The sequence below is a fragment of the Vanacampus margaritifer genome, chromosome 1 (genome assembly GCF_051991255.1).
Source record: "Vanacampus margaritifer isolate UIUO_Vmar chromosome 1, RoL_Vmar_1.0, whole genome shotgun sequence".
NCBI classification, from domain to species: Eukaryota; Metazoa; Chordata; class Actinopteri; order Syngnathiformes; family Syngnathidae; genus Vanacampus; species Vanacampus margaritifer.
The window spans coordinates 7,247,826-7,267,198 of NC_135432.1; the positions used below are offsets into that span (position 1 = coordinate 7,247,826).

The 19,373-nt window shown below is 39.9% G+C and overlaps 1 protein-coding gene across 1 annotated transcript in view; it reads left to right on the forward strand.

Annotated features, from left to right (window-relative positions):
• The first annotated feature begins 11,449 nt into the window (after nucleotides 1-11,449).
• Nucleotides 11,450-19,373, forward strand: part of zbtb46 (zinc finger and BTB domain containing 46) — a 92,077-nt gene continuing 84,153 nt past the window's right edge. Inside the window, exon 1 of the mRNA XM_077568733.1 lies at nucleotides 11,450-11,682. The gene's annotated coding sequence lies outside the window, so the exon portion shown is untranslated. The remainder of the gene's footprint in view (nucleotides 11,683-19,373) is intronic.

The following is a 19,373-nucleotide window of genomic DNA, read 5'->3' on the forward strand; positions in this document are numbered from 1 at the left end:
GGTGGATGGATGGATGGATGGATGGAGAGATAAATGGAGGGATGAATGGATAAAATGGGATGAATGCATCCACGGATGGATGTTTGGGTGGACAGATGGATGATGGATGGACGGACAAATTGATGTTTTGGTGGATGATGATGGATGAATGGATGAATGGATGGATGGATGGATGTTTTGGTAGATGATGATGGATGGATGGATAAATTGATGGATGGATGGATGAATGAATGGATAAACGATGGATGGATAAATGGATGAATTAATGGATGAATAGATGGATGAATGGATTGATGGATGATCATTGGGTGGATAGATGAATGGGAATGGATAAATGGATGGATGAACAGATGGATGGACATTTCGGTGGATGGATGGATGGATGGATGGAGAGATAAATGGAGGGATGAATGGATAAAATGGGATGAATGCATCCACGGATGGATGTTTGGGTGGACAGATGGATGATGGATGGACGGACAAATTGATGTTTTGGTGGATGATGATGGATGAATGGATGAATGGATGGATGGATGGATGTTTTGGTAGATGATGATGGATGGATGGATAAATTGATGGATGGATGGATGAATGAATGGATAAACGATGGATGGATAAATGGATGAATTAATGGATGAATAGATGGATGAATGGATTGATGGATGATCATTGGGTGGATAGATGAATGGGAATGGATAAATGGATGGATGAACAGATGGATGGACATTTCGGTGGATGGATGGATGGAGAGATAAATGGAGAGATGGATGGATAAATGGAGGGATGAATGCATCCACGGATGGATGTTTGGGTGGACAGATGGATGATGGATGGACGGACAAATTGATGTTTTGGTGGATGATGATGGATGAATGGATGAATGGATGGATGGATGGATGTTTTGGTAGATGATGATGGATGGATGGATAAATTGATGGATGGATGGATGGATGAATGAATGGATAAACGATGGATGGATAAATGGATGAATTAATGGATGAATAGATGGATGAATGGATTGATGGATGATCATTGGATGGATAGATGAATGGATGAATGGGAATGGATAAACAGATGGATGGACATTTCGGTGGATGGATGGATAGATAGATAGATAGATAGATAGATAGATAGATAGATAGATAGATAGATAGATAGATAGATAGATAGATTGATTGATTGATTGATTGATTGATTGATTTGCTGTGGTGTATAGCGAGTTCGTGACCCCCATGTAGTCAGCCGGGTCAAATCGAAGAGCGGCGCTGGGCCCTAAAAGGTCATTAAGGGGACAGGGGAGGTTTGATGGCGCAGGGCGGGAGCGGCGGGGGTGGGAGCACGCCGTTAACCCCTTCCCCTTCCCCTGCCTGCTTGCCTGCCTGCAGAGAGGAGAGAGGAAACGTAGCGGAGGAGAGGAGATGAGAGGTCACGTTATGGTAGCGTAGCAACCCAGGTTGGAGTGTGGGCTGAGGCGAGCAACAATATGTAATATTGCGGAGAGGTTAGACAGCTTGGAGGAACCTTTCAAGATGGATGCGCAAAGAGAGGTGCACTTTCTGCACACTAGAGGGGGAGGGAAGCCAACAGAGGGGGTGGGGGTCGCACAAAGACAATCGCCAATCCTCCCATCTTCCTCCAACATCGCCTCCCCCTCTTCCTCCTCCGTTCATCTCTCGTTCGTTCCCTCCGTTCTCCCTGCGCTCGCAGCATCATTAAAACAAGTGGAGTTGCGTTTGGCAGTGTGGGGCTACACGGAGACGGTGACCTCCACAACGAGAAGACGTTCTTGCTTCGGGGAAGAGAAGGTCGTTATATGCCTCTCTCTCTCTTCTTTTTTTTTTTTTTTTTTAGTTTAGTCCTACCATTTGCAGTAGAGTAAATGAGATCGGTAGGGGCGATAGGAAAGCAAAGAACGGGATCAAGAGGGTAGACATGCAGAAAGAGAGCAGGAGATCACAAGCCTCAGTGGGGGAGTTTGATGATGGAGGATTCGGAGAACTAATAAACAAAGTGTAGGAGAGGAGCGCCTTGAACATCCTGAGGACGAGATGTACATAACATCGTCTTCAACATTTTCTATACACTGCGCACTCTCATCCTCCTCTTTTTCTAATCCATTAATTACTTTCATAATTAAAAAAAAAATGACCCCAGTAGTTTGACATGAAGAAATATTCTGAATGTGCAAACATTTATTAATTTTTTTTCTTTAATTCATGTACTTATGTTTAGTTAGTTTGTTTAGTTATGTTATGTCAAAATATTGGGGTATTTTTTTTCATTTTTAATTATGCAAGTAATTAACACATTTGCTCCCAAAAATGAATAAATATGTTTTATTTTAAATGTTTTAAGTGTCCCAAAGACGTATTTATGCTTAGTATAGAGAAAGCTTTGATGCAGCCTCTCAACTGCAGAGAACGGTTGAAGAAATGGTAACTATTACAAAAACGGCCCGCAGGTGGCAGTAGGGTATAAGAGATCAACCAGGACCATGTTGCAAAAAGCTAATTTAACCACAGTTCTAAACTGATTTACGAATAATGATGAAACTTAGCTACAGTATATTCTAATGCTAATTGCTGCAAAACAGAAACAGATAGAAATATAGAGACTCTAATCTTTCTTTTGGTAGGTTCCATGTTTTTATAGCAATAGAACAAAATAATCTGTGGACCTTGAAAAATCAGTCAAAATACAGTCGAACAACCGGGAGCAAAGGGGATTGCTTCAGTGAAAATGGCTGAGAGTGAGTGAGCTAACAGATTAGGAAAAATAGGAGGATGAGAGTGTGCAGTGGATCAAAAAACGTTGAAAGAATTAACACATATCAGGTGTTCTTCAAATTTGGCGGGCAAAAAATGTTGCTTAAAACCCTTTTTAATGAAGTCATTAATCATGATTAATCAAAATTCTAAAATGTGATTAATCTGATTAAAATAATCTAATCGTTTGACACCTCTAATAAATATATATATATATATTAGGGGTGTGAATTGCCTAGTACCTGGCCATTCAATTCGTATCACGATTAATCCCGATTTTGTTTTTTGTTTTTTTTACTCTAATTTAGAAAATACTCATCAGTAAACTTGTACATGTACACTGTAAGATTTGTATGAAAATGTATTTATTTATCTGAAAATTCAGGCTTATAACTGAGCCACTGCATTTAACAAACAGGTTGCAGTCTGTTTCATGTTTGCAGCACTGAAATTACATATTAAGGCTTAATGTTCCATTAATATAACATTCTTCCATGCTTAATTTGTGAATCCAAACCCTAAGTAAGACGCTTTGTTGAATATTCCCATAATTTTTTTTTTTTATTTTTTTAAAAAAAAAAATTTCAGGAGAGCTCAGTTTTGTTCATTCGATTTGACATCATCATTGCTCTCCTTTTTTTAAAAAACAAATAAATTTAAAAAAAATTAAAAAAATTTTTTTCTCTTTTTTTTTTTTAAATATATATACATATATATACATATACACACATATATATATATATATATTTTTTTTTGTATGTGGGTGAGCATGTGCATGTGCGTGCGTGCGTGCGTGCGTGTGTGTATTCATCAGTTCACCTAAAGCCCATTAAAAAAAAAATCCCATACTAATAATATAATATAATAATAAATTGCCAAATGCAGAAACATCAATGTAAGTTATCACGATGTAGTGGCTCTCGCTAACAGACAGAATTAAGTAACCGGAATTAGGTTAAAAAATTCTATATACGTAGACCATGTTTCTATAAATTTTGATATTTGGATAAATTTTGATATTTGGGATTTTTAAGATTTTTAAAAATCGATTCGGCCGCATATCGAATCGATTTCGAGAATTGGGCGCTGTAATATTGCGATATATTGCCGAATCAATTTTTTTCTAACATCCCTAAATATAACATTCTACCATGCTTAACATGTGAAACCTAACCCTAAGTAAGACGTTTTGTTGAATATTTCCATTCTCCCAAATAGAAAAAGTCTGTGAGCTGAGGTCAGTCTTATCAATGATGACCAGCGGCGTCCAGAGGAATCTTTCCATCAGCTGGATCAGAGTCCGTTGGGTGAAACCAGGACAGCCCCCCTTCCCCGTTGCACGTCGCTGTCACACAGCAACGAAATGTGTGGGCAGCAGGCACGAATACGTTCCTCTTATCCGCCACATGATTACAAACACCCTCGAAATCCAATAACCTCCATTCACTTGCCTTCCCCCGATGTCACTCCCCATTTGACTCCCTTCCTCGCTTCCTTATGATCAATTACGGCCTCCAAATCTACAAGTTTTTTTATCCTCGCTGAGGGGACGACGACTCATCGTTTTCCCGCTGCTGATTTCAGTGTGACTAAGCTGCACCTTCACACATAACGTTGTCGAGCACCTTGCGCCAAATATTCCTTTGTGAAGCCTTCCCCCGGTCCGCCGCCTGCACCTGGAAGAGATAGTGTTCTTTCAGCCGCGGGCTCTGCTTTCAATGCAGCCCAGGCTGGGATGGCACACAGCTGTTCCCCGCAGTAAATTGATAGCGAAGGGTCGTGGATGGCGCCTCGTCTTATTTTGGTGTCACTTGTAGATTTTGGGGCTCCTCGATGTGGCCAATAATGTTGCCGTGTTCCTCAACAGGGGGTCGTCTGGGTTGCTAGGCTCAGTGTTGGACTTTGAAAAAGTTTTTCCTAAAATGCATTTTAGAAACAGTGCAAATCAGGGTTATTATAGTTTGGGAATTTTTCATTTTATATTATATGTTTTTATTTCATTTTGAGTTTTGTTTTTTAAATTTTGTTGGTTTTCAAGGTGGCTCTGTAAGTTTTTATATTAGTTTTAGCTATTTCATAATTGCTTAATTTTAGTTAGTTTGAGTATTAGTTTTAGTTTTTTTTAAAAAGTGTGTATTACTTGTGCGCAATATTTAAAAAACACCATGGGAGCAACGTCATCTTTTTTGACGTCATCTTTTTTGACGTCGTCTTTTTTGACGTCATCTTTTTTTTGTGGGGGGGGGGTCATCTGAAGGTGCTTTTCTTTTTTCTTTTGAAGGTGCTTTTCTATTGGCTGCTGCTAGATGACGTCACTTTTGTGTGACACACTTTCAAATGTCCTTATTCCCGTTAATATTAAAATAAATCATCCCCAAAGGTTCATGCATTAAATTGATTACCAAAGACTAAAACAAAGGACATTTTTGCTATAATTATAGTTTTAGTTAGTCTTGTAAAAATAAAATGTAGTTTCAGTTAGTTTTTGTTTTTTTTAAAAGCATTTTCGTTTTTATTTTATTTTGTTAACGAAATTGTTTTATGAATTTTAGTTTTAGTTTTTTCGTTAGTTTTAGTTAACTAAAATAACCTTGGTGCAAATACACACTGTCACAAAAGATTTCCAGCTTTTGTCACCGAGTATGCAGTTTGCCGCATGTTCCCCCTGTGCTTCCTCTCACGTCCGAGCAATGTGGCCTTTTGCCACTCAAGTGTACCAGTGGGAAATTTACTGATCCTTCGCCGCACACCGACCGATTGGGCATCACACGTCTACCAGAATCTGGTTTTGAGGCGCCACATCTAATATACTCTGCTGTATTGTTAATTTTTATTTATTTATTTTTTTTTTATTGAACCACAAAATCATGGTGCGATTGTCAAGGAAGAGCTGATGGCAACCATGCAGGGGAAACAGGAAAGAGGAGACAATTAAGTGTGGACAATTTAGGAGGCCCTGGCAATATTGTTGGTAATGTCTGTTGGCAACTTGGCAACACACACAGCGGTGCCTTGAGATGCCAGTTTAAGTCATTGCATGACCATGCTTGTAACTCAAAACACTCGTATCTGAAATATTTGCTCATTAAAATGACTAGAAATGTTATTCCTTAAATCTCTTCCAGCGTTACCCCCCGAAACAACAAAAATTGTTGCAATGTGGATTTTTATGAGGAAAAAAGACTTACTGTAATGACATTTTAAACAATTCCCTATGCTGTTCCACAGGGTTCATTTCTGGGGCCTCTGTTGTTTTCATTATATCTACTGCCTTTAGGTTCAATCTTGAGAAAACATGTTATTCCCTTCCACTGCTATGCAGATGACATCCCTCCATTTTCTTAACCGCTTGTCCTCACAAGGGTCGCGGGGTGCTGGAGCCTATCCCAGCTAGCTTCGGGCAGCACCCTCAACTGGTCGCCAGCCAATCGCAGATGACAGTCGGATCTATATCCCACTAAGCAAAAAAGAGGCTTTCTCACTGAGGCCACTTTTAAACTGGTAAAAATGACACAATATAGATGTTATTTAGCGTTAACATTAAGCTCGTGGATTGAAAAGTTCAAGGGGAAGTCAACCCCCATTTTTTTTAACCCTGTATCATGCAGCTGCACTAGTCTAAATATGATATTCTGTTTAATATCGCGTTAGTGGAATATGAGATAAGCAGCAAAATCCAGCCGTTTTTATCCGGGGGCGGCCATTTTGCCACTTGCTGTCGACTGAAGATGACATCACAGCTGCTAAGGGCTCAGGCAACAACCAATTTAGAGCTCACCTGTTTTATGAAGCTGAGCTGAGATTGGTTGTTACCTGAGCAACTGTGATGTCATATTCAGGATTGGATAAAAACATCTGGATTTAGTTTCATAATTTATATTCCACAAATGTAATATTAACTAATTTGCTGCCATTGACGGCTACAGATGTCAAAAATTCATTTTGAGCTATTTCTATTTTCTATTTAACATTTTTTCCACTTTTGTTAATAGTAGTATGAAAACCTAGATTTTTTTTATTGTACATTTAGAACAGATATCAAATTTGCGATTAATTACGAGTTAACTATTGAAATCGTGCGATTAATTATAATTAACTCATTCACTGCCATTGACGGCTATTGACGTCAAAAATTCATTTGAACTATTTCTATTAGTTTAACATTTTTTCCCCTTTTGTTAACAAGAGTTTGAAAACCTAGAAAAAAAATATTGTACGTTTAGAAACGGGTAAAAAATATTATGAATAATTGTGAGTTAACAATTAAAGTCATGCGAGTAATTACAATAAACAAAAAATAATCGCCTAACGCGATTTAAAAAAGAAAAGAAAAGAAAAGATTTTTTTAATTTGGAGCATCGGGATTAAATAATTATCGTAATTAATTGCATGTTAACTCACGATTAATCACAAATTTTATATCTGTTCTTTATGTACAATAAAAAAATTCTAGGTTTTCATACTCTTGTTAACAAAAGTGAAAAAAATTGTTAAACTAATAGAAATAGTTCAAATGAATATTTGACGTCTATAACCGTCAATGGCAGTGAATGAGTTAATCAGAATGTCACGTTCGAGGTCACATCTAACATATTATTGTCAAATGTTATGTTATGTTAAATGGCTAGAGTGTAAAAAAAAAATTCCCCTCTTAAGGACAGTAAACTTTAACTGAGAGCAATTTTTTGAAGATTTGTTCATTACTTGCTTATTGTGAAGTGAGCTGACTTCATGTCCACCAAACAGTGCCCGTATCTCAGATCACATGTTCTTATTTGCTGTTTGAACGCTAGAATGTTATGATTTCTAATCTCATGTTTCATTTTCTGCCAAACCGAACCGTGCCGAGCTTGACGGAATCAAACCGCTTGATGCAAAATGCGTCCGTATGCACACAAACCTCTGTTCGCCCCACCCCCACCCTCCTGAATGGATTTCTGTGATAAGTGTCCACGGGACCCAATAGATGCCTAAGTGGCTCTAATGAAGGGATGCGGGGACGGGTGAGGTCACGGAGGGCGGCTGAGGTCACGCTTGTCGTGTCAGGCAGATGTGAGGGCCACGTTGGCGTGAGAGAGCGCGGCTTTGCGTAAAGCAGCTTGTTTCGAGCGGGGATTGAGTTAGGAGACCCCCGCTCACGCCGAGGAAGAGGAGAGAACCGTGCTCGGGCATTACAGACCTGCATCCTTAATCCGCCTGGCCTGACACGCTGTTATCACAGTGTTATCCGGCCCCTCGGCAGCCAACACGCTGATGGGGGCCTGCTCCGAGCCGTGCTGGGCCGCGCTAACGCTTTTCACTCTTGCTACACGCAACTACACGCGCACACACGAGCCGTACACTCAGTCTCTTCTTCATTAACCTTGTCCACTTCTTCAAATTTGCAATAATTCGTGATCACATGCTTAATTTCCTAACAAAGCCGCGATTGCAGTTCCTCATTACATACTCGGGCACATCCAATCTACCAACACCAGAAACTGGAAACGTGCACAGTCCAACTAGGGCTTGGATGCAAATTGTCATTTTACAAAAATAATCAGAAGGCATGAAAAAAATGAAGTCAATTATTATATTATGTTTATATTAGAGCTGTCAAACGATATATTTTTTTAACTCATTCACTGCCATTGATGGCTATAGACGTCAAAAATTCATTTGATCTATTTCTATTAGTTTAACATTTTTCCCACTTTTGTTAACAAGAGTTATGAAAACCTAGACTTTTTTTCCGTATTAGAACAGATATAAAATTTGTGATTAATCATGAGTTAACTAGTGAAGTCATGCGATTAATTACGATTAAAATCCTGACGCCCCTCATTTTTAATAATCTTTTCTTTTCTTAAATAATAAAATATATTTTTTCTTTTTTTAGTATATATTTGTTTTAAAGAAAATTTTATAAAAAAAAATCAGGGGCATCAGGCGATTACAATTTGGAATCATAATTAATCGCATGACTTCACTAGTTAACTTACGATTAATTACAAATTTTATATATTTTCTAAATGTACAAAAAAATTCTAGGTTTTCATACTCTTGTTAACAAAAGTGGGAAAAAAGTGTTAAACTAATAGAAATAGTTAAAATTGCTTATTGTGAAGTGAGCTGACTTCATGTCCACCAAACAGAGCCCGTATCTCAGATCACATGTTCTTATTTGCTGTTCGAACGCTAGAAAGTTTTTATTTCTAATCTCATGTTTCATTTTCTGCCAAACCGTACCCTGCTGTGAATGACGTCTATAACCATCAATGGCAGTGAATGAGTTAATGTATGTAGTTATGTTAATTGCTCAAACACAACCTGTGCCACCTTTAATGTAACCATCCGCTGTCAAGATAAAGGATAATCTGTGGTCAAAATTAATATTGCGATTAATCTGCGTTAATACATGATTAATGCAATATTTTTTTTGTGATTAATTAATTAGTTAATGCTATAACTTTGACAACACTAGTTTATATATAATTTAATTTCAGGGGTAGAATTTAAAAATCTGTTACCTAATTTTTGCAGAGGTGGCCAACATCATGATGGGAAGCCATTTAAAAAAATGTCTTTCCAATTAAATGTTAACTCTAAACATGGTATTATGATGAATATTACTTTTGTGGAACATGAACTAAGCAGCAAAATCCATCTCAAGGTGCGGCCATTTTGTCTTGTACAGCCACCTTGCTGTTGACTGAAAATGACATCACAGTGTCTAAGGGCTCATCTTGCCAACGTCACATGACCAAACCCAGAAAACAGGTGAGCCGTGATTGGTTGTTAGTGGTTAGTGTACGCCATGGATGAGATGGAAAACGCGCATCGCCATTAGAAGTTGTGAAAAGAGATGCGCAAAAAGAAATCAACTCGGTTGAACTTGTAGATGATGACGTTATTAGCATCATGGCTTATTATGTAGCTTTTGTACATGTCATCAAATCTAGCTTCCCGTTACTAAATATTTAGCAACTGGTATGGTTTTATTAGTAAATTGGTTAAAAATTGGGGCACCCGTAAGACAATATGCAATGTTTTAAATGTTTTGTTTTGTTTTTTTTAAGAATAAAATGCTTGATAGATCACATCTTGGGTTTTGTTCCCCTGTAATATAGCGTTACTACAGACACCCCCCCCCCCCCCCCTCCAGAAATCTGCTTTTTCATGTTTCATATTATATATTGAGGAAGCCCAGGAAAAGTACATTTGATGCTTGCTTGCTTGCTCACTTCCTTCCAGTTCCTCCCTTTTTGAGTGTTCTAGATCAGGGGTGCTCAAGTTGGGTCCTCGAGAGCCCCTATCCAGCCTGTTTTCCACGTTTACCTCCTGCAGCACAGCTGAATCTAATGATCAGCTAATCAGCAAGCTTTGCAGAAGCCTGATAACGATCCTGATCACGAATCAGGTGTGTAAGAGGACCCAACTTGAGCACCCCTGTTCTAGATCAACTCAACAAGTGAAATTACCCGCAAATTTCCCCACTATTTTTGTGTGCGTGTTCTCCCCCTTAACTAAAAATGACACGTCACGTGACTCGCGACGGTGTTTTCCAGGCAGGCTTTGTCAAACTGTCAACAACCCCCCCCCCACACACACACACACACTTCCCCCACCACATCGTTGAGTAGTGTTTTTCTTATGCTTGCCACCAGAGGGGGTGGCTTTCCCTTGAGCTCCAGGTCACTATAAGTCCCATGGCAACAGATGCCACACGTGCCATCCACCCTATGCAACGAATTTTCTTATATAATAATAATAATAATATTTACTATGATGATGATTATTATTATTTTCTTATGTAATGCGACAAAGCAATTTTAGTCAATTTGAATAGACTTCCCATCTTTTTTTTCTCTTGAAATATATTATTTGATCCTATAAAAATTTGTAATAAAAAAATATATATATATTTGGGAAATCCTTTATACATTAACAAAAATGTTTGGCTTCCACAATAACCTTTCCTCATCTCCAGAAATCCTTAGCGTTACTTAGAATATTAATTATATTATATGAATATTAAATGTTTATATAATTTTTCAAGCGTAATTGGTGATCTCCTTAAGATTTGATGTTACGTTATTCAACATTTATTTTGAGTTTTTTCTATATTCATGTATTTATTTGCCTATTTTTTTTTAAAAAAAATGCATTTTCTATGGTATGATAAAGTTAACTTCCTCAGGATATTACAAACTTAGCAGTCAATCCCAACCTCTGTGCCATATCACATAATTATAATCATACAATTTCGCTCAATTTGTCCCAAAATTGTTATTTATATGCGTTTGTTAATCAAACTATAGTGACAGCATTACGATTAGAGTGCTGTACTCACACTTTTTTTTATTTTTTTTAAACATTCATTAATTAATTACTGTATTTGTAAAATGGTTCCCTTGACTCAATTAAGAAACACTGTTGCATCCGTTACAAAAATATATTCATGTTGATGAAGATGATGACGATGATGGTGGTGATGATGATGATTAGTGGGCTGCTCAGTGCTCAGAGAAGAAGACGTGCGGGGGAGAGAGAGAGAGAGAGAGAGAGAGAGAGAGAGAAAGAGAAAAAAAAGAGAGAGGTGAGGGGGAGGAAGAGAGAGTATAATGGGGGAGGGAGGGAGGGAGGGGAGGGGCAGGGTGGAGGGGGAGGCTCCTGATAGCAAGAGACGGAAAAGCAGGGGAGGGAGAAGCTGGGAGAGCGAGAGAAAACGGGGCTGTGGAGTGGGAGAAAACACGGGGAATTAAGACACGCACAGGAGAGGACGGAGCTTTCCGAGTGGACATCCCCCTCCACCCCACCCCACTCATCATCCTCCCCTTCCGTGTCGCGTCTCGGGGCTGTCACACCACATCGGACTCGGAGGGAAGGCGACAACGCGGTGCAGCCCGGAGCCCATTCAGAGTCCATGGGGTAACAGGTATGTCTCACTTGCTCTTCCTACAAGTACAAGCTTCTTCTTCTTCTTTTTTTTTTTTTTTTTTTTTAAAAATCGAAGACTCAGTCACGCTGTCTATCTTTTTTTGTGGTAGTTCCCGTGGCGCGTCCAGTTTCTAGTCGCAACTCACGTGCATGATACCTGCCCGTGTTTTCATATAAAGAGGAATGAAACGTTCAGGGTGTCTGCTTGGGGCTCGGTCGTGTCAACCTCCCAAGAGTGAGCGGAGTGAAAGTACCTGTTCGGCTGTCTGCTGCTTTGTGCCAACTGTCAGTCATTGACACGCGTGGCGTATCACACAATTGAACACGGCACACGCTTGTCTGGCTTTGTTTGTGTTGACACGCCGCGCACTGAGTTGACTTTTCAAATACAAACTTTGCTACTCGCAACAGCAGCAGCAGCAGGCGACTGGTTACGGTTCAGCTGCACTTTTTTTTTTTTAGCGAGGGGGGGGGGGGGGGCTGCGAGGCTTGCGCAGCCGCCTGAAAGGCGGAAGACTGGGCATGAACCCTCCTTCGTCTGGCCTCAGTTAACCTCCACGGGGGCTTCTTCTTCTTCTTCTTCTTTTGTCCAGATGAAATTTGTGCTGCGTCAACGCAGCAAACTTCACTACCAGGAAATACATGATCACTTTTGACATCAGTGTTTCTGCACACCACTAAACACAAAAAAAAGTATGATAATGTCATCCTGGTTTACTCACAAATGTACTGAGTGGGAAATGTGAGATTGATTAGTTGATTCGAAGCGGTTATTCTGTCGTATGAACGGCAACAGGTGGACACAGGTTGATTCTACCTTTTTGTCATCTGATGGAAAAGCATTTCTTCATTTTGCTTATATGCTAGCATATACATGAACAAAGTGTAGTAAATATAAATGTTTAGACCATAAGGAACTTGAAGGCGCCTAATGAGAGCTCATGGGAGTTCGGCAACTAGTTTTCACCAGTGGCTTGACTTAATGGACTGTCAATAGGACCCTCGCAGCTGAAGCCAGAGGGCAGCCATCTTGCGTTGCCACTTAAACTGACAACTTTTGTGTTTTGTGTGTGCGCTGAAAACACGGTTATCAGTTTTACGCTAGGATCCCTGCATGGAGTTATGAGAGCCTCACAAAGAACAAACTTCTTTTTCTTAGCATTGGCATGTATATGTAGCGCTTCTCACCGACTTATTGGTACGACTGTATGTCATACACGGTGGCATTTTCACTGTATGGACAAAAAATAATGTGAAAACTCTGTGGCGAAATCAATGTATTTGTTTGGTGGCGTTAGTGAGTGGTAACGTAAGATGGCTACCGGTGGCTTCAGCAGCATTGACAGTCCATTGATATGTTTGTCCGTGCTTGACTGTCGACCACTCGTTTGCAATTGGCATTGCAAGGTTACAGATGTAATGGCCAATCAAAAAATAATAATTTACAACAAAAAATACACAGCCAAACATCACTGAGCGTCCCCAAATCAGTATAAGCAGAATATACGTTGTGTTTTAAAATAACGCTTAAACGGTGGCCAACGCATGCCTATGAAATTAAACGGCACTAATAAACTTATCACCAGTTTTAAAAATTAATTTTAAAAAAAAATGCATTTTTAGCTGTAGTTAGAATTTCACATCATCACTTTTGGGCGAAAAGTCCAAAATTGGATAAATTTAATATAATCGACAATAAATTCTTGACAAATTGAGGTTGTTGAAAGTGGTTTGCTCGCTGACGATGTTAGGTTTGGCTCAACAAACATGCCATTTTTTGGGTTCCTGAAAAGTGATTGATTTGGAGATAAAACAATATGTACCAGTGGATGAAAAAGCCAAGCGTGGACAGTCTCTGTCACTGAAATGCAGGAGTACCAGCAATAAATGGTACGAAAAGCCTCTGAAATATCCTTATTCTTGCTAGTTTCCTCTCTCTGTATTATGATATATCATTGTCACGGAAATCCCCTTCTTCCTTAAAAATCGCCCCTTGTCGGTGGTTTAATAGAAAAAGTATTAAGTACAGTTTAAGTAGCACCGTTTTTCCCTTTGCAGTGTTCTTCAGTGTATTTGTTGATGTTCTGGGTTCGAATCTCATCTCTGTTCTTCCTGGATGTATTTTATATGTTCTCCCAGTGCTTCTGTCGGTTTTAAAAACTACTACCAAAAAAATTACAATTATGCATGCTAGCTTTTATTGAAGACAATTTTGATTCTTGTTGATCAAGTGTGAATGGTTCAGGGTTTCCCCCAGTGCTTTAAAGGCTAGGCGGGCCACCAGGCTTTTCTTGTACCCCCCCGCCCCCCACCAGCGAGAACTGGAGCTGGAGCAGCTAACAAGAGCGGCTAGTCGTAGTTAGCCACAGCCATAGGCTGGATTGAATGGTTAACAAGAGCGGTTAGCGAGAGAAGCTAGTAAAGCAGTGGGAGCCCCCATCACGGGACGACCCCTACAGGCTCCAGCTGCGGAAGGTAAGCGGCGGTCGACCCATTGGGTGCAACACTACAAGCACTACCAGAGGCTAACTAGGTCCGTTGCCCCTTCGGGGATCCGTTACAGGAAGATGGTGGTAAAACATGTCGGCATCCTGTAAGGACTGGCGCGACCTATGAAATATAATTAGCAATTACTAGACTTATAAAAAAGTTTATGTTGATAGAACATATTTTTTGGGCCTGTTATTGAAATCGATGTTTTTTTTTATTTTTATGACTGAATTATTAGTACATCACTAGATGGCGCTAAATATTACACACTGTGCCGAGAGGGAGAGAAAAAAAAAGTTAACTGAAGGCAATTCAAAGAGGCGGCTCGTTTACGCGACTCGGCAATCAGCCAATCGTATTGTGTCCTGCTTAGAAGTCCCCTCAAACAAGAAAAGAAGAGCTTATTATCTGTGACGGACAGTAGCGGTTATGGTAAACTATCAAATTGGTAATCAGACAGTTTGCTTATTGTTGTTCACGTTTGTCTGTTTTTCTTTATCCATCTATATATCGATCAATCTGTTTGTGTTTGATCTTACAGCAAAGCCATTTTTGGCGCAAGCTAACTGTCTTAGGCAGCACAGGTAGACAGTGAGTAACTGGATTTTTGGATTAAAAGACTATCTGCTGATTTCCCAAATTGTCTTAAGGCCCGGCCGGATTTGTACTGTTGTTTTGTCCTCCCTCATGCCAGGTTAAGAGTTCCGGCTTGATATGATAAGCCCTCCAAATTCTTTCGTTGAGTTATTTAATTACGGTGGGATTACTGTACATATTGTGTTGTGTGTGTTTCTGTCAGTTTTGTTTGGCCCAAAAGTTCTCACTGCATCTCGTCTTTACGCCACCCGGTATGCGGTCTGCGTATTCTCCAGCAATGCTTTTGCTTCCCTTGGGTGGTGTTTTGTGTTAGCTCAATAAGAGCAGTGGGCATCACTGCAAGCCTTTGTGTGTGTGCGCGTGTGTGTGTGTCTAAACACCGCCCAAGACGCCAGCGAGAAGGTGAGTGGAGGAGGCATGCGGGGGCGAGATCGACTGAAAGATGGAAAAAATATTAGCCGCACGTTGCCTCTGAGATTAGAAAGGACTTTCCACTCGGCTTCTATCTCATGACTGAAACTTCTTTATAAAGATGATGACCTGAGATGAGATTTGAACACATCCGCTCCTTGAGGTTGGCGTCCACGTGCTGGACGGGAGTAAGCGCCGGTGGGTCACTCGTGTTGAGAGAGCAAACCGACTTCGGAAAATGGTGAGGTTTTGTCTTGAGGTCTTTTTAAGTCAGGTTTGAGCGGTCAACGAATGGTCAGTATTAAATAAAGCAATCACATCTTGGGTTCGGCATGCATTCACCTGCGTGTCTTCAATCTTACGTGGTTATATTGCTTACAAAATCCACATCTGCTTATTTACTGGAAGATTGTAGTAAAAGTTGTCAACAAAGAAAATGTTGTGCAATTGGCGTTTAGTAGCCCTGTTTCACTCACTTGTCTGAATAGAAAACCTCCCTTGTGTTTACATTCTTGCTGACCAATACGAAAATACTTTATAGTGATGTCACTTTTTTGTTGGTGCAATGTATTTTGGTTAGCATCAAATTAATCAATAAATATATATATATATATTTTTTACAATCAATTGCTCAAATACCTTGTTTAAAGAGATACGTGACTCATTGAGCCATTTTCAGCAGTAAAACGTTAATATTTTGTCCAGATCGATTGTGGTGAGAGCCTGAAATTTTGAACTTTTGGAAAATTGTAACTTAAAGGGATACTGGACTCATTGAGTAATTTTCAGCAATAAAAAGTTACTATTTTGTCCAGAATAAATTTGATAACTACATTATTTTTCTTGAACAATTTATACCTTTAAAAACTATTTTTTTTCCCGCTCGTTGTCGACTGTAGATGACATCACCTGTGCTGAGGAAGTACTAGTCGGTAACGTCCAATCATGGCTCAGTCTGCTGACTAAACAAACCCAGAAAACAGGTGAGCCATGATTGGTCGTTACCTACTTCCTCAGCACAGGTGATGTCACCTTCAATCGACAGCAAGTGGAAAAAATAGTTTTTAAATATATTAATTGTACAAGAAAAATAATGTAGTTATCAAATTTATTCTGGACAAAATAGTAACTTTTTATTGCTGAAAATGACTCAATGAGTCCAGTATCCCTTTAAGTTACAATTTTCCAAAAGCTCAAAATTTCAGGCTCTCACCAGAAAATATTTTCATATTTCTGTAGTTTTTCATGAAAGCACACTTGTTATCTTTGCGTTGAATCAAAGTAAAACATTTGCAAAAAGCAAACATTTGGTGAAAACAATAACCAACATTTTTTCACATTACAGACCTAGCGAGTAAAGAATCCTAATTTGTTTGTGCATTTTCTGCACTCTCAATTTGAAACAACGTCCTGTTTTTGAATATAGAGATGGAAATTAAAATGTAAAATTAAACTTCATTGATAAATCAACAAAATAATTAACAGATTATTGATTTATTAAAATTGTTATTTGCAGCGCTACATGGAATTTTTTTTATACATTGAGTTTACAAACCCCTCAACTGTTTTGCACCAGAGAAAGCCAATTAAAGGGTTCAGAATAATTTTGTATATTATTGTTATTATTATTGTTATTAATTAAATATTTTTCATTATTATTATCATATATTATTCTGTATATATTATTTTATTTTATTATTTTTCAAGCTTATTTTCTTATACCTAAAAAATGTTGTTAGTAAAATTAGTATTATTTTTAACCACAATTGTATTAATAATCTGGTAAGGTAACCCATTTCTTGGTAACCTTAACTCAGAATATGGATAGTTTTTACCCATTGTTGGATCAAAATCTATAGTCCCAACGTCCTGGGTCAAATTCTCAACTCCGTGTGCTTGGGATAATTTGCTCAGCATTGTCTCTCTCTTTTGGACCTAGCAATTTGGAGGGTTTAATGCCTTGCTCATGGGCCCCGCAATATTGAATGTCATCTTTGTGTGCCGTTTGCGAGGGGGGGTCTTTCAGTCACATGCTACAATGCCCACAATAAGCGGGTGAGGCACGGCGAGAAAGTGTAGGGCTGGATTCGGGTGCCAGTTTGGAGGCTGGTGACGCTGCCCCCTCTTTTTTTTGCTGCATGTGCGAGCCTGCTGGTGTGTAGGAGGTGCTCAGTGCCCCCGTGCAGGTTGTAGGCTGAAATGTGTGCTAGTTGCTTAGTGGGCTTCCACCCTCAGGGACGCAGTGTACTCCCCTCACTGTGTGTGTTTATGCAGACGGGAAGCACACATCCTTTAATGACCGTTGAGGAATGGAGAAAAGAGGTCAAATGCTCAATCAAGGAACGCGCGCTTCATGCGTTGCTTTATCTCGCTGCCGCTTTCCTCGTGGTGATAACTTGTTAATGGGCACACCTGTCTGCCAACAAATTAACTGTTTGCACTCACTTTTAAAGGCGATAAAGGATCCCGCAGGAGTTGTCGGCAGCATGTGGCATATTTTGAATGTTCACTATTTGATTAAAAACTTTGGCTGTAATGCTGAATTCATACCAAAACCAGGGGGGGGGGGGGTTCGGCGCCGCGTTTGCATTGTAGTCAATGTACTTCGCGAAAATCCGCACACTCGAATGTTCGATAAAGTTGAAAAATTTGAACTTTTTTTCGCATTTCGTCTCGCAGTAGCCAATTAGCCTCGAGTACCGGCCGCCAGATTGCCATTTAAAAAGCGGAAGTGCTATCACGTACCTCAAAAACCTCTCACTGCTGGAGAAAATAGTGCCCAGAAAAAAAGTGGAAGTAGTCGGCGGTGCTCTGTTTTTGTTGACTCGTAAAGTGCTCTACAATTGTTCACCAAGGGACACGCCTCCTCCACTCCGCTGTGCGCCAATGCACGAATGAGCGGCGATCGTTCCAAAAAACTAGAACGAAGGAAGCGTTCCAGATCGCCTTTTCGGTTTTGGTGTGAATTCAGCATAACGCTACGTTCAGACCAACAGTCGGGAAAGCGTTTCTGGCGGAGCGATTGCATTGTAGTCAATGGACTTCGCGCGTGTGGTGGGGGAGGGGGGTGGTGGTCGCGATGGCGTGCCGGGCGGCGCGTTTTGGCCATTTCCGGCGATCATTTCGTTACTTCGCCCATTTCGTCGACGTTGGTTGAAATGAACTTTCGGTGTCGAGATAGTCCACGTCACCAAATACGTCACAGACAAAACACAGGAAGCGGCTGCATAACGCGTAGCATAGCAATGGAGGATAGCTTGATCGTCGCGGGTTGCAGACACCCGGAGCTGTACAACACTGCGAGCTACGTGTACCGCGACCGGGTCAAAAAGGAGATTGCTTGGAGGAAGAAGCGTGGATGTTGGCTTTTATGGTGAGTTTGTTTGGTTAATCTCCGAAGTGTGAAGCAAGCTAGCAATGCTACAATAAAGTTAGCCGCCGAAGTGTGAAGCAAGCTAGCAATGCTACAATAAAGTTAGCGCCACCTACCGAAGCGGGTTACAAATCCCATTTGAGAACCCCGCGAACAAACACTAAAGCTTTTTGCATTAACGGCCTCCGTAGCAAATTGTGAATACAGGTGCTCCTAATCCGAGTGGGGAGCAAGTGGGGGATGCATGTGGAGTGTAGCAGCTGTCAGCTCTGTCCACCTATCTTGCTCATCTCCCCGCCCCCACGATTAGAAACAGGTGAGTTTGACAACCCCCACTCCACACACACACACACACACACACACGCACACGCACACGCACACGCACACACACGGGTCTCCATGGATGTGCCATGCTAGTATTTCACAGCATGTTATGCACCTGCATGTCCACTGGAGTTGTTTTTGTCTTTGTTCTTGGTCATTAAGTTTTCAATTAGGAAATCAATTTGAAATGGGCTCTCTTTGTTTGTTTTTTTCTTTAATTAAAAATAAGAAAAAAATACTAAAGCATATTTTCTGTCTTTTGTGAAACTGCATCTCTTTAGAAATGTAGCTGTGACTAATTACATGCAATTATTTATTAGTTTGCCACCTCATATTTGTAATGAAAAAACAACATTAGATCAAACTTTATTGTGCTGATGAACGGATTATTTTGGTCAGCATCAGTTTAGGTTTATTTTGATTTATATTCAACTTCTCAAATCCTCATCGGGTGTCCTTGAATGGCCCGAAATGTTGAACGTGCAGGATGGGCA